Below are 16,407 nucleotides of genomic sequence, written 5' to 3'. Positions count from 1 at the left end.
AAAATGTTTTCACCAGGACATTAAACCTGTGGTGGCCTAAAGCTTTTTGCTGTTCGGTTCTCTGTTGTGATCCAATCTCAGATATGTAAGATCTTCAGAAGTCAGCTAGAGAAGCAGGGCTAAAACCCACCCACCTGTTATGAATAGTGTATTTTGAGAATATTTGCTTCCTCTATTAAAATATTTTTTAGAAGATTATGTGGAAAATTGGTCTGCTTTTTCTCTGCCACCTTCTGTGTGAGATTTTTCAAAGTTATACATTTGCAAATTTAATGATTAATTGCTCTGGGTGCTGCAACAAGTGGTTTACTTAGGTCTACACCAGACTAAAATGGACTTAATGCTAAAGTTCAAAAATACACTCTGAAATGTCCCAAAATTCACACACAATGCCCCTCTAGGGAGAGGAAAACCATCAAACCTTTAAGCTACTGCAGAGCAAGGTGCCAAAATATTTTCATAAAAGGAGAATTTATTAATAAAAATTTTTTAAAATCCAATAAAAATGCACAAAAGCATGAAAAAGAACCAAAAGGTGTTGCCAAAAGTGGAAATACTAAACAAGCAAGTCCCAAATCACTATCCAGAAATCAAAATCCCAAAAACAGAAGCAAACAGTCAAAAAATATATAAATGCAGGAAATAGCAATAGCAAAACAGGAAAAACTCGCCAACCACCAAGAGCATACATTATACCACGGAAGAACTGCATTTCCCAAGAAGCCTTTATACAGCAGCATGGAGAGTGACAGCTGGCCCTGCCTCTTGGGGAACCACCCACAAAACACAAAGGACATGGTAGAACAAATTTAAGCAAAGAGATTCTATACACCTGTGGTGGGTTGGCGCCGTGCCCAGGGTTTGTTTCCTGCCTTGTGCCCTGTGTTGGCTGGGATTGGCTCCAGCAAACCCCCGTGACCCTGTAGTTAGGATATAGCAGGTTGGATAATGGATGGCTGGATGGATGGATTCTATACAGTAAACAAAACTGACATACAATGCATAATAGGGAAAATACAAATAAACCACGGTATTAACAAACTATGATAATTAAAGTAATAAAAATGGACATAAAAAAGGAATTTAAGTGTAAGCCAGTGGAGAAACCTGGAAAAGAACGAACCAAACTTTGTACCGTTGGGCCGAAGATTGTCACAGGGCATTCTGATTGCCATAGTAACTGACAATTCTAAAATCTCAACATGGATGCACCTGTAACTAAACAAATGGCATCATACAGAAATTATTCAACTTATTCCGGAAACCATTCAAGATTAAGACAAAGACCAGAATTGAATAATTCAGATAATAAAACCCCAAAACAGAATTGTGCTTTGCACAAAACACTTTAAAAACTTAATGAAAGACACCAATCATAACAAAGCCAATTGACTTGTATGCAGGACTTTTGTCTCCATGTTTTAAGTCTCTCAGTCTCTGACCAACAGCTGGAGATCACCAGACAACCGGGCTTCGGCAGCATTTTCCGGGCTTTTGCCAGACAAATATATAGGGAAAGAAAGAGCGCAAGCGCACCATTCATTTTTGTTCTTTCTGTTTCCCTAGTCTAGAGGAAGAGAAACCGTCGGTGGACCACGGAGGTCATTTCCTATCCACTGGTCTCCGTCATATAGAGTATAACCAAAGTCACCATCAGAAATTGGCTTTCAAATCTGGATTAACTTCAGAGGAATTCAGAGTTTTGTGTCTCTGAATGTTTTGTTATTTTTCCTTTCATTTTTGCAGCTACTTGCTGGCCTGTTTTTAATATATGTATTCTTTGTTTCTTGATCTTGTCCTTCAGTCGATTCAATTAAAGAGGACATTCTTCAGGCCCTCAGTACTTATTTCCCATCTTGTTTGCATCTTCTTTACAAAGAACTAAAAGAAAACTCAATGCTTGTATTCATAAAAGATACCACCGTAGGTACAATGCATTTCTGAAACTGACCGCTGTTGGAGTGACTCACTCTGGGAAAGGACCGACCCTTAGACCTTACGCTTTGTACAGCACCTACCATATATACAGAGATTACTACCCCATTGTGCTGTACAATATCTATTCTTTTACAACTGCAGTATAAGCAGGTTAAAAGACTCACCTAGGGTCAGACAGGAGAGTCAGTGGCAGGTCTAAATCCAGGGCCTTAACCACTTGGTCACACTGCTCCTACCCATTAGCGTGTGTGTGCTCCAGTCTAAATTCATGGCAAGGCCTCTCTGCGACAATGCATGTCATTACTGCTATGCCTTTGCAAGGAGTAACATAACGCATGCGGCCCAGGACGCTCATGTCCTCCACCTCAGACACGTTTGGTTAGCTGCTTCAGAAGCCTCAGACAGCAGCCTGTTAACTCACTCTGCCCACAAGACAAGTTCTAGTTTGCTTGTCAATGCAAGTCAACGTAAAGAATTGTAATTACCTGTCAAAACTTTCTAAGCAGATGCAACCTGTGTGATGAATATTAAAAAGCTTGCAGAGAAATAACACTGGTAAAGACCAAAGTGCCTTCACTTAGGTGACTTGCAACTGTACTACAAAGCAAAGCGGAAAATGGATGTCGCTTGGAAAAAATGACCTTTGTATCATATTGTTACTGCTTTGTGCTAATTGTCTTTGCCTGTTTAACACCATGTCAATATCACCAGTGACTGCTCTGCACGAAGGGCCACCATTTGCAGTGCAAAATAAGTAAAAAGCTTCCCTCAGTAACTGAATGTTGTATACAAATGTTTGGAAGGATCCTCACATTTTGTCTTCTTGAGCAATTTGTTTCTAATTTTCCGCCATAAGCTCAATGTTATCTCATTTTGTATTCTGTGAAGTTGTCTTCATGGTGGGTGCTACCAGTCTGTTTCTTGGCTCAGGGTGCCGACACAATTGGCCCTGCAGTGTTCTTAGTTTACCCTCAAAAGTAACCGGAATGGTCCAGTATAGCGATGGGGCTTGAAGGAAAGGGCTCCTAATTCTATGCATTAAAAAGAGGGCTAACTCTTCTTTTTAAATTGTCTATTTGCACTCCTAGTTTGTGTTTTTCCCACTCAATGCCATTCAGAGCAGGCCAGCAAAGAGGCCAAAAAACAGTCTAGGACAGCTTTACTCCCTTAAAGAAAGCCACTGCAATTTAAATAAATAAAAATAAACCAAAAAAGGCAGGTCAGTATCAGGAATCAGGAATGAATCGAGTATGAGACCTTATGTTGATAAGAATGGGGCTAAGTGCATCTTATCTTGCTCTTCACCCACCAGTGAGGTGAGGTGAACTGGGTGACAGTGCTCAGTCTGAAAAAGCTACAAAGGCGATGTAGAAATTCACCTTCCACTTTACGATAAAAAAGCAGCGATCTGATGCTCCGGTTTCAAAAAAGTGCAGAAAGAACATGTCTCTTTTCAGAAAATCACGTCATGTCATTGTCTAAACCACTTAACCCAGACCAGGGTCGTGAGGGGCAGATGGAGCCTATCCCAGCTAGCCGAGGGTGCAAGGCAGCAATAATCCCTAGACAGGCTGACAGTCCATCACATGTTGAACACAGACACACACACACGCCAAACACACACTAGGGCAAATTTAGCTTTGCCAATTCACTTAAACACCATGCAGGGAGGACCTGGGACGCGAATTCTGGTCTTCGTTATTTGGGGCAGCAATGCTACCACTGCATCACCATGACACCCTGTATGAAGAAAATTGTTTTTCAGTTGTTTGCTGGTCTCGGGTTGACCACAAGCACCAGGCCGTGCACTGTGCAGCCCAAGATGTGCAGTGTAGGTCATCTTTGTGTTCTGTCCATTGTATTGTAGCTTGTTCTGCGTTGCCTCAGGGCTGTTTGATTTAAAACTCAAGGAGCTACTATTTCCATTTAGGTAGTTCAACAACAAGAGAGTTTCCTGGTTAAGGGGCTCTTAGCTAACTTGACATTTAAGTCCATTTTGCTGTATTTGGTCACACTGGGCCTATCAAGGCAGGTCAGGCACAAGCCCTCCTCTCTTTGACTAACCCGAACGGTGCATGCGGTGTCTGGATGCCTGCTCACCCCTGTTGTGCTTTGTGTGGGAGGGCTTTAGGTGGTGCCAAATGCCACTCTACACAGAGAACCTGCTTAATTTGCGTTCAGGATGGCAAGTTCTAGGATATGCTACAGCATATTTGGTGCCAGCGATGAGTGGAGATTTCATGATATCTCTTCAACACTTTGAATAAATGCTTTGAATGCTGGGAGTATCTTGATTCATTTTAATGGTGCGAAAAATCTTCAGACCTTTCACTTTTAACACATTTTGTTTTTACAAATCTTTGCATTGTCCTGTTGGAAGATGAACCTTTGGCCAAGTATGAGGTCCAGAGCACTCAGAGCAGGTTTTCATGAAGGCCGTCTATGTACTTTGCTCTGTTCAACTCTCCCTCAATCCTGACTAGTCTCCCAGTCTCTGTGCATTTCGGTTCTCCTCAATTGTAACTTTAATGTGAGGTCTTCTTTTGCCGACTAAATTCTAATTATTTTTCCCCAATAAAGAGTGTACCCCTACCAGTATGATTTTTTGCAAAGGTTTATAAATCAAGGCAGATTTAAGTTAAATAATGAAAAGTGTATGAAATTGAATCAGTATGAGGGGGTTACATGGAAATGATTAAGGGATCAAATGCACCCTACCAGCAGCTTCTCGCAGGTCTAAGCAAAATATAAATTACTATACGCTGCAAGAAATAAGATTGTAATAACGTGAAGGCGGATTGGAGATGGTGTTATTTTGCTTTTTTCTAAAGAAATCTAAAATGCAGTGAAATGGAAATAAATGTGTCAGTGCTAAACTGTAGCAGGACAGATAATAGAACCTGATCAAGGACCCAAATGTATTTAATGTGTATTTAGCCATACATCTATCCATGCAGTTCTCCAACTTAGTCCTATGTCTGGATCACGAGGGCTGGGGCATATGCCAACGGCAAGAATCAACCCTAGTACCCAAACTTAGACATAAAGGACCTGCGCAGAGTCTCTAAATTTATTCAGAACAGATATGACAAACAGGTTTTGTGTTTTGGTTGTCTTTCTGTTCATTTCATTCTTTCATTTATTTTCTTAAATCACTTGTTATATTATACACTCAGGAGGGGCCACAGCCTGTTCAAACAGCTTAAGACAGAAGGCAGGAACCAACCCTGCCATGGCACCAGTTCATCAGAGTACTGTAACTTGTATGGCCACACTCACTCACACTGGGACAATTTAAAATTGCCGTGTTTATTTTTTATAATCATTCCATGTAAAATCTTGTGTTTCGGTGTGTTCTGTCACAAACACAGATTTTTCCCTGGCTTGCATTTACTTTCTGTTTTATGTTCGTTTTTCTGATGTTCTTTTAATTTTGTTGATTACTGCGTTATTGGGTACTATGTCTTCAAAGTGTGCTTTGTGGGTGGAGTCCTAGGAGGCAAGACCACCCTGACATTACTCCTTCTGGCTTTATATTCTAATTCGGAAGACAGACCCAATAGTGGTGCAACAAGTTTTTGTTGGAGTTCACTGAAGTGTTGCTTTTCATCTATTTTTCTGGTTACTGGATTTTGTTTTTCTGGTTATTCGATTCTGCTCTTTGGACTGTGTCTACTTCTTACAGTATATGGTGGTCAAAATTGACCTGAGGACATGGCTGTGTTCAAAATGTGTATCATCTGTACAAAAACATGACACTGGAAAACTTTTCTTGGATTGTGTAATTTTAGGGCACTTTTACTCAAGTCAGGTCAGGTTGGGGAGCATAGGCTGGTACAGCACATTGCTGCACCCACCACATGACAAAACAGCGCAGGACCCCAGTTGGCAACACCCTTTTCAGACACACAGTCCACTCCCACCACCCAGGAAATGACCATCTATCTGCTGCAGTCAGGTGTTACATGGGTGTCCCATTGGCCTGGTCCAGCCACTTGGATCCTCAACAATGAGGATCCTGTGAGTCAGATCACCCTCTGGGAATCATGCCACATGGCCATAGTGCCATAATTGATGCTCCCTCACCCTCACAGTGCAGGCAATGTGCCTCATTTGGGACTCTGTGAGCGACCGCTCGTTTGACACAAAGTCAAACCAATGGTACCCAAGGATTTTCCAAAGAGACACAGTACCAAAGGAATTCAGTCTTTGTCTCAGGTCACTGGATAGTGTCCATGTCTCGCAATCATATAGCAAAACAGGAAGCACCAGGACTCTGAAGACTTGAACCTTCGTCCTTTTACAAAAATATTGGGAGAACCACACATCCCGTTCCATCAACCCCATGACCCTCCCATGCTCTCCCAATCCATCTACTCACTTCATAAGAAGACTCACCAGAGACATGAATGTCGCTGCTAAGGTAAGTAAACCTCTCGACACTCTCTCCAGAGTTGGTCACACTGCTGATGGCTGTGCCCAAGAGGTCATTAAAGGCCAGGATCTTGATTTTTATCCAGCACACTCAAGCCCAGATGCTCAGGCTCCTCGCTCAGTCTCTCGAGAGCCCCAAAGCCAAGATCCGCTAATCTTTCATCAACAACAAGTGCCCCACAGGCGCTGGACCTTATGACCCTGCCCGACACCCAGTCCAAGCAAGCACTGAATCAACTGGGGGAAAAAGACAGAGGTTCTGCCTCCACTCTGCACAGCACTCACAGTACCAGTGTACAGGACAACCGAAGCATACAGCAACTTCTGAGTGATCCTGCGAAGTCTCAGGATATTCCAAAGGGCAGCTCGATCAGCCGAGTCGAATACTTTATGAAAATCAACAAAGGCTACAAAGAAACTCTGCCGATATTCATGTTTGTGCTCCCCGAGAACGCTCAGAAGGTAGACCTGATCACCCTTCCCTTTCCAGATACGCACGACAAGTCCCATTTTCCAGTCAGTTTAGATGACGCCAGTCTCCTGAATGGAAGCAAAGATTGCTTGCAATGCCAGTAGGACACCCTTAACACAAGCCTGGGGGAAGTTCACCCCAGATACCACAGTCTTTACTACAGTCTTCATATTTCTGAGCTGAACAGATGACATTTATGATTTTTCTGGTTTGAAAACAAACCAACAACCCTCACTGTAGTGAAAAATCAAGTCAATAGTGGGTCAAAACTGACCTGAAAGACATGACAAAGTCAACATTTTTTTTGAAGCTGTACAAATTAGGTGATGTTTATTTTTACTGTTAGTTAATTGGGGGAAATAAAGATAGACAGCATAAGAGATGTAGGACTAATGGAAAACTACAAAGCTCTAGCCAAAAGGGCAATACCATCACCGATCATGGGCACGAACGGTTGGTAATACCTTCTTCTTTGCCTCCAGGAGAAATAGTCTCACAGATACTGATGCCACATTCTCTATTATTGGACCAAAAGTCTCACCACTTCTGCCTTGAACTAGAAATAAAGAAGGTTGATGGCCAAGCTCAGCGATTATTTGTAAAATGCATGTCTGAGTGTGCATCTCATCGCACAATAAGCGTCGAATTGGATGAGCAATTGATTTACAGCGGCCCGAATGGTCATTATTCTATTACTATATTTTTGAACTTGTTTTTGTAACTGCATTACACAGGGCACTTGCCCTACCGGTGCCCTAACCTTTTTTCTTGTGCTTGACGCTTTATTACAACTGATCGACAGATGGGACAAATAAAGTTCTATCTAAGGGGAGATATTGCTTTTACATAAGTTCAGGGGATCTGGAAATTGCATAATAAACTACAACAATCCCTCTCAAAAAAGAAGGAAACTTCTGACTCTCCTGAAGATAGGCGAGCAGTCACCGTGAGGCACATCACCATAGGTATGAAGGATCCCCAGTGGCATTTCCTCACACTTCTGCTGGGTAAAAGTCCTAAATGCCAGGGTGTTATGGAAAGAATGTGCAACCTTGATCATAATGGCCATCAGATTGGTCATCATTGTCTCTTGTACTACTAGCATCAGTGATTACTGAGAGTGTTCCATACTTGGCCTACCTTCCTAATTAGCGTACTTGACTGGGGGCCTCTCTCGACATGATTTTAACAGCCTAGCACCCCACAATGGCTATCACTGAGTCACAGAACATGTTAAAGACATCACTACCCAGATTAAAGGAATGCAGCCTCCTAAGATTACCTTAACCCTAATCCCTGCCCTTAGTTCCTCAGTGTTACCTAGACCAGTCCAGTTTGTAGACCCTCAAGTATCTGTATCAGTGACCACATTCACATCGTGACCGGGCATTGAAAGTCAATAAGCAGTTCATTGCAAAGTTTCATCCTGAACTAATAAAATGAAGGTGGTATGTTTAACTGATTTCAAACACAAAACGGGTTCAAATTTGATGCCAAGATGTTGTAAGGGTTAAACTGTCAATCTTTTGAGTACACAAGAATTTCAAAGCACCAAGGAAAAAAAAAAAAAAAAAAAGTACCCAAGCACAGAAAGAATGCACCGTGCCACCAGGACAGGACCTGAAACAAGGGCTTGAGAGACACAAGGCAGCAGTGTGACACTCCTAACTTGCCCATGGTAGCCACAGTGATCTTTTCTGCTCCTTAATACTGTCTGAAGTCTTGCAAACCCTAAACCCATTTACATCATGTAACATGCAATTATTAAACTGCCTTCATTACAAGGTTTTTCCCAGCCCTCCCAGCATGGCTCCTTGCATTCCTCACAACACTCTTTATGAATATTCTAAGCGGCAGAGGTGTTTCACTTATGACTCCTAATATTAGTTAGCTGACAACAAATTAATATTTCTTCAAAAAATATTGAGAAGGCACGCAGTTCCCCCATCTGGTATACCCTCATAATGATAATTAAGAGTGAATGATTTCAAGGGAAAAAAGTAAAACAATTCAGTGTCAACGTTCCTCCATTTCTAGCCATGTTAATTCCTTTAGTGTTATTAATACCCATCAATCAGCAGTGACTGCTGGAGAATTTTGCCTTAATGGATCATTTTTAAAGCCAGTATATGTTAATTTCTAACCATAACGCTTTTCGTGAAAATAAATATTTCAAGGCTTAGAAGAAATAAAGTTAGAATTAAAGTTTGTATTAATTGCAGAGTCTGCAAGTCCCCTTGTAATAAATATTCCCTGCTACCAGCCTGCTAATGGCCTGTGAATTTATTCCCCTTAATGTTCGTTGTATTTTGTGGTTCACAGATGTATAGGGCTGTGATTCAGTCAATGAAAATGATCCCACATTGCCTGCAGCCCTGTCCCAGCAGGTTACAGCACTGACAGTGTGGCCTGGCTGATGGTCTCCATACCCGCTCAGATGAATTTGAGCCCACGCATGTTGTAGTGTACATCATACACTATGCTATTAACAAAGGAGACCAAGTGAGACGGTTTAAAGAGAGCTGTAAGAAACAGAGAAATGGTCTCCTAATCCAGGTTTGGTCATAGAGGCTCAGAATTCAGCCAACTGTTGGCACACTTGCCAGATCTGTGCCAGCATCTTGGTTTCAGCGCAAGTCACTTAGGTCCATTGTGAGATTTTTTTCTTTGTCTGCCTCTTCACCTTTTTGTCTAGACCACTCCTTGCAAGACTGCTTTGAAGAAGGTCTCAGATCTTGTGGTAGGACCATACCATGTTAGCTTCCTCCTCTTTACTATTCATACGTGCCTGACTGCTGTTTAATGATGAAATGGATCTCATTCTTTGTGATGTGGTTGAAATACCCAGAAGCTCCAGAGTGCACACCACCTGGGATGGGGGGTTACAAATCAATGAGTTGAAGAATACAGCCAAGACAATGCTGGAGTGGCTTTGGAACAAGTGCCTGAGTGTTACTGGGTGGCCCAGCCAAAGCCGAACTGTGGACAGGCCAGAAGTCCACTCTAACAGAGCTTGAGAAGATCTGCCAGGAAGAATGGGCTCAACTATCCAATTTCAGGTGTGCAGAGCTCGTAGAGACTGGGCCAAGACAACTCAAAGCTGGAACTGCTGCCAAAGGGACTTTGACAAAGTAGTCATTTAAGGGTCTGAATGTTCAGTTTATGACTTTTAATAAATTTGAAAACAGGTATTCACCTTATCATTATGGGTTATTTAGAGTAGACTGATGGGCAATAATGGTAAATGGATGCATTTCAAATTAAAACTACAACACAATGAAGTGTGCTGAAAGTGAAGTGGTCTGAATATGCACGGAATCCCCTGTATACAGTACAACTATGTTCACAAATGAACAAACAGATCTTCTCATTTAAATATTCTTATATAACATTCTACAGCCTGGCAGAGCCAATCCTGGCAGCTTCAGGCAAAAGGCACCTCTGGAAGGGGTGCTGGGCCATTGCAGGCTTCAAACACACAGCCACTCACGATCACAGAGGACCAGTATAAGAACCTCACTTTGACATATTTGAAGAGCCATACGAAAACCCAAGAACCAGAAAAAAAAATCCCCACACAAATATGGGAAGAGCATGCAAACTCTACACAGTAGGCAGATAAACACATGCTGAACCTGAGAGGCAGCAGCACTAATTGCTGCACCAACTAAAATAATAAATACATAAAACAATTGTTTGTGTCAGCATGTACAACAGAATAAGCTCCTTTGTGCCGAGTATTAAGGTCCCGCAGAGCTGCAGAAACTAAAAGCAAACTCCATTGATCAAACTGAGATTTGGCAGCTCACGGTTTTGTTTGGTGATCTGCAGTGAGATATTTATCCGATCAGTTGTTTCTTTAGTTTTATTTGATGATAAAAAAAAGTCACAAAATGCATTACCAGTACAGGATGCTCTTAAAAGTAAGTCTGCACATATCCCTTTCAGACAAGTCGGCTTGCATCACTCCTAACTTGCTGACCGTGTGCGAGTAGAACTCGCATTACAGACACACCACTGTTTGGGGTTGACAGCGACTGATAGGCACAGTGGTGCTTCTCGAACGTGATTGACACAGCAGGACGTTAATTGGCTGCAGCCGAAGACTAAACCTATTTTGTTTAATGCATGCAGGAACAAAGAGACTATTTTAATTGTTTTTTAAAGACACCCTGGGGGAATTTTGTGCTTTTCCTAGTGTGATTTCTTTCTCTTTTTTTACATTTTTAAATGAAAGTTTTAACTTTCCAGTCAGTATCCTAGCTGTCTTGTTCTTCTATTGCTACTTGGGTTTCATTGAACATAAAGAAAGATGAAGAACTGGCCTCACCACAGTGCTTACCAAGACAACCAGGGTGGACGGTGAATGGACTTCACGAGATGACCTTTCCCAAGAGGAATGCAGATCATGCCAGTGCAGTGGAGGGTTTTGATTAGGAAGGAGATTCTCTGCTGAGATTCTTTATGACTCTTTGCAATGCTTCTGGTGATACTGTTAGTCTTATTTTTCAAGTCTGAATATTAGCTGTTTTTATTATCCAGATAAATAAAACTATAGAAAATGATGAGAACCAGGGATCCATGTGGTCAGCTGTCATCCAACTTCTTAACCGAAAACTGCCTCAATTCAATTCACTTCAATTTATTGTTATAATTTACAGTGCAATGAAAAATGTGGGCCTGCCAGCTGGTGCAGAAACACAAACAGTCCTCAGGATGATGATGATGATGATAACATTCCGAGTACTAAAGTGCTGTCCATCTGGCTACCTGCAGTATCTATTATGTGGTGCCCTCCCTCTCCATCAATCTATCTTGCTAGGATATACTGAAGTATCTTTTCAAAATATCCATTACAAACAACAATAATAATCTTTCTGTCATTTATACAGTGCCTTCCTTATCTGTCAATAATTGTGTTTATCCAATCTCTCAATCAATAATATAATGCCTTATCTGTCTATCTATAATATAGTGCCTTATCTTTTCATTTATCTACCTAGGATATAGTATTGTTCCAATCTCTCTATCAGTTATATAGTGTCTTTCGTATTTATCCATTGGCCAGTGCCTTCCTATCTACACATCCGCAATACAATGCCTTTCTAATATGCCTATTTTTATTTTTTCTATTTTAATTTTTTGTATCGGTATGCTGCTGCTGGAGTATGTGAATTTCCCCTTGGGATTAATAAAGTATATCTATCTATCTATCCATCTACCTAGCTATCATATAGTGCCTTGTTTATTTGTCTATGTGAATTTCAACCTTGGGACAAATAAAGTCCTTTCTTTATATCGACTCTTCTACCTATACATCTATCCATTATATAGTGCCTTTCCTGTCCATCTAAGACTTAGTGTAATTCTAATCTCTCTATCAAATATGTAGTGCCTTTCTAACATATCTATCTTTGATATAGTGCCTTGCTTATAAGGGGACAAAAAGTGCTATTATTGAATGCCTCTCCTTTCTATCAATCTATCTAGGATAAAGAGCACCTTCTATCTATTAAAATATCCATCTATGATACAGTGCCTTCCCAAGATACCTATCACATAGTACCCTGTCTGTTTATCTTCTCTCTCTCGCGCACACACACGCACACACTTGTTACCTTTCTTTGTCTGCGGTGTCTTTATTCTTTATCTATCAACTGGTTTACACCTCTTATTTCAGATGCTACCTTAAAACTGGACAGATCTCCTCAGACTGAGTGGAGAAAGCAGGAAGGGGAGTGGAGATTTTTGTGAATATGCAATGGTGAAACAGGGAGCACAGGACAATTAAAACTAAACATTTAAATGTGGATTGAATTTGTCCATATCACCACCCAGGAAAGTGAGTTCCATCATCTTGGCTGATTCAGAGATAGAAAGGATTCTCTCTGTGCAAATTTCCTAAAAATGGGGACTTCAAACAGGGAAACAAGTGTCTACTAAGTATGGTTCATTCATGGACACAACAAGCAGGACCTGCTATATCCAAATACTCATGACTTTAAATATAAATATGGTACAATCTGAGCAGCTCTGATCTCATCCTGCTGCCACCTACAAGCCTGTTATTGAGAACAGCCACACTCCGTTGTCCAAGACAAGAATCTGTGTGTGTGTTTCAGGGGGGTTGTTGTTTGCTTTTATTTATTTTTTTTTTTTTTTTTGAAGCTTCCGTAAAATTTTAATTTCCCCTTGGTGGACAAATAAAATATCTATCTATAGTGCCTTATCTATCACTCTTTTTCTACCTTTCCAGTCTATCAATGATATAGTGCCTTTCCTATCCATCGTTCATATAGTGTCTTTCCAATCTCTCTATTTAAGATCTTTCTTATCTATCTGTCTGTGATGCAGTGCCTTCTTATCTACCGATCTATAATACAATGCCTTTCTAATTCCCTGTTTATTTAACTATCTATGATATACCTTACCTCGGCAGTGACATACATGTCTCCGGTGACTCTTCCTATGAAGTCAGTAGACAGATAGGGAGAGCATAGGGGGTCATGAGGGCGCTGGAAAGAGGTGTGTGGCACTCCCAATATCTATGAAAAAAGACCAAGGTCCAAGTCTTTAGAGTCCTGGTGCTTCCTGTCTTGCTATAGACATGGACGCTATCCAGTAACCTGAGACAAAGACTGGACCACTCTTTGGAGAATCCTTGGGCACATTACCTGCATTGTGAGTGAGCGTCATGTATGGCACTACACTCATGTGGCGCGATTCCCCAAGGGTGATCCAGCTCGCAGGATCCTCATTGTTGAGGACCCAAGTGGTTAAACTAGGCCAAGGGGATACCCACATTAACATCTGGCTGCAGCAGATAGATGGTCATTTCTGGAGGGTGGGACTGGACCGTGTGTCTGCCTGGGGGGGGTTGCCAACCAGGATCCCAAGCAGTTTCGTGATGTGGTGGGTGTGGCAATGCACTATACTACCAGTGCATGCTCCCCAACCAGACCGGACCCTATATAGTGCCCTGCTCATCTATGTAGATATTTATCCATTATATACTGCCTCTGCCAGTCTATGATATATAGTATTTCTTATTTTTCAATATATCTATGATATAGCACCTTTCTAAAATATCTGTTATATAGTACATTGTCCATCTATCCACCTTTCTATGATATAGTTCCGTCCAATCTCCAAATCTATAACACAGCTTTTAAAATGTACCTATTTGTTTATAGAACAGTATATTCCTAACTATCTATTTACCCATGATACAGTGTCTTTCCAATCTCTCTCAAAGACATAGTGCCTTCCGTTTGTCTGTCTGTCTGTCTATCCATCTATAATGTAGTGCCTTGCTCACCTATGTATCACCTAGGTATCTAAATTGTGTTCTAATTTTCATACACAAGGTGTTTCTAAACTGGTTACTGAAGTAAAAGCATCAGATGACAGGATAGATTGAGATCACTGCTGTTCAGCAGATTTTGTCAGACTAACTGCCCCAATTCTAGTGTGCCCTAAAGGCCCAGAGTGCTTACAAATAGCACTTCAGTCATTCTGGACTACGCCAGGAAGTGACAAACCAGTAAAGTAAACTCAAAGTAGCACCACTTGAGTCATCCTGGACTGTGTTCTTCCCCTCAGGTCTCCTATTCTCTGCTTTGGCAGACGTACCACTGGACTCGAGACTTGGTCCTGGAATTTCCACAGCTTTTTCTTGGAACATGGGCTACTCCAGTGTTAAGGATGTCCTGCATACTGCCAGTTTCAGTTTCACTGCCAATTCTGAAACAACGTCCCTCCACTCTTATTTTGCAAAATGACATGAAGCAGGTACTGGTCAGCATTGTCACAGCCGCCAGCTCCTGGTTCAAGTCAGTATGTCGACAGAGTTTGTCTATCAACTGGATTTTTAAAAAATATTCCTATTTCTGCCCTGGTGAATTGAATTAGTTCACTTAAACTGGCCCTGTGAAAGAGAGAGTGTGAGCATGTGTGTGTCTCTATACACAGTCTGGCAGTCCCTGCCCTGAAACTAAATCAGCCAAGACCAGCTGTGATGACCCAATACCATGACATAAGCGAATCTGTAAAAAGAATGAATACTTTGAACATACAGATTCGGCATATTTTCTTGCAGCATGCATTACACAATATCATATTTAAAAGAGAAATTATCAAATGTCAACTACTGACAGAATGTATTAACTGATATTAAAGGGTAATTGGATTTATTAAAAATAGTAATGGGGAGCCCCTTTGTATCACACAAATGGGGTAATATAATTGTGGCTGAAGAAGCAGACATGGCAGTGCTTTAAAGATGCATCAAAGTTCAAGTGTCATGAGACACCAGGAGTCACCCAGAGGGTGCTATGGTCTGGGTGGCCCCCATCTACTTTTAATAGCTGGAAGAGAGAAACATTTCAAACCCAGAGGGTGGCTGTCATTGTCACCTCTACTAGTTTCAGTGCTTTTGTGAACAAGATGGTTCAAAGGATGATGGATATCCCTGTTGTCTTAATTATTTTCTAGCCCAGCTGTGATTCGAATGAATATTACTTTAACAATATTTTCTTGTTTCTTAATTTCAATTTTTTTTAATTTCCAAAATAAAGAACAATGAAAATTAATTTCTCTTTCAGGTAATTCTCTAATTAGCGTGTAAATGTGGCCTCCCGTGGTGCTCGTATCTTCTTACCCTCGCTACAAATAATTTTTTTGACAACTCCAAGTCGTTCCCTCAAGTGTTACTCATTATGGAAATGCATTGCTGCTAATAAATTCCTTCTCAGCTCAGATGAAAGCTCATTCAGTCCATAGTTAAACTACACATGAAACCATGAAATTCAAGTAGAGGAAGGAAGACCAAAGAATGTGGAATTACATATCAATCCAAGTAATGGAAAAAAAGGACTACAAGTGATGTGAGACGATGAGACGAGACTGCAAAATCACCACATTGACGCCAGCCTTCCCTAATTACAGATTGGTAAACTCTACCACAGGATTATGTCTTCACAGAGTTTATATATTTGAATAAAAATGAAATCACACTTGTAACCCTAACCATCAAACTATTTTAAAATGTTCTACTTGGCCAGGCTTTATTCGGAAATAAATAAATCACAAACTGTTTTCACTGATTTTAATTAATTCTATAAATTCAGGGAAAATTTCTCCATCTATTAAATTCTTGAATGTGTGCATTCCATGGAAAGACTGCACAGAACTGACTTAGCAAGGCTGACAGGAATCCACCCAGGAGGGGATGCCAATTTGCTGCAAGATCCATTAAAAATAATTTATACATCACTGGGATCTGAAAGCCTAATACAGACAGACAGACAGACGGACAATATATGATTGATAGATAGACAGACAGAATTTTATTTGTCCCAAGGATAAATATAACTTCTACAAAGGCTCAGCAAATGTAGAAACATAGCAAACAACATCCCCTCTCAAACATGCAAAGGAATTACAAAAAGAATAAAACTTAAAGATGGGAGAGCAGTTACTTTGAGGCACTATGAGGCCACATCACCACAGGTATGAAGCATCCCTAGTGGCATTTCTTAACCTGCTTCTGCTGGGTGAAAGAC

This window comes from Erpetoichthys calabaricus, chromosome 18, assembly GCF_900747795.2.
Source record: "Erpetoichthys calabaricus chromosome 18, fErpCal1.3, whole genome shotgun sequence".
Lineage (NCBI taxonomy): Eukaryota > Metazoa > Chordata > Cladistia > Polypteriformes > Polypteridae > Erpetoichthys > Erpetoichthys calabaricus.
This window is presented reverse-complemented; position numbering follows the sequence as displayed.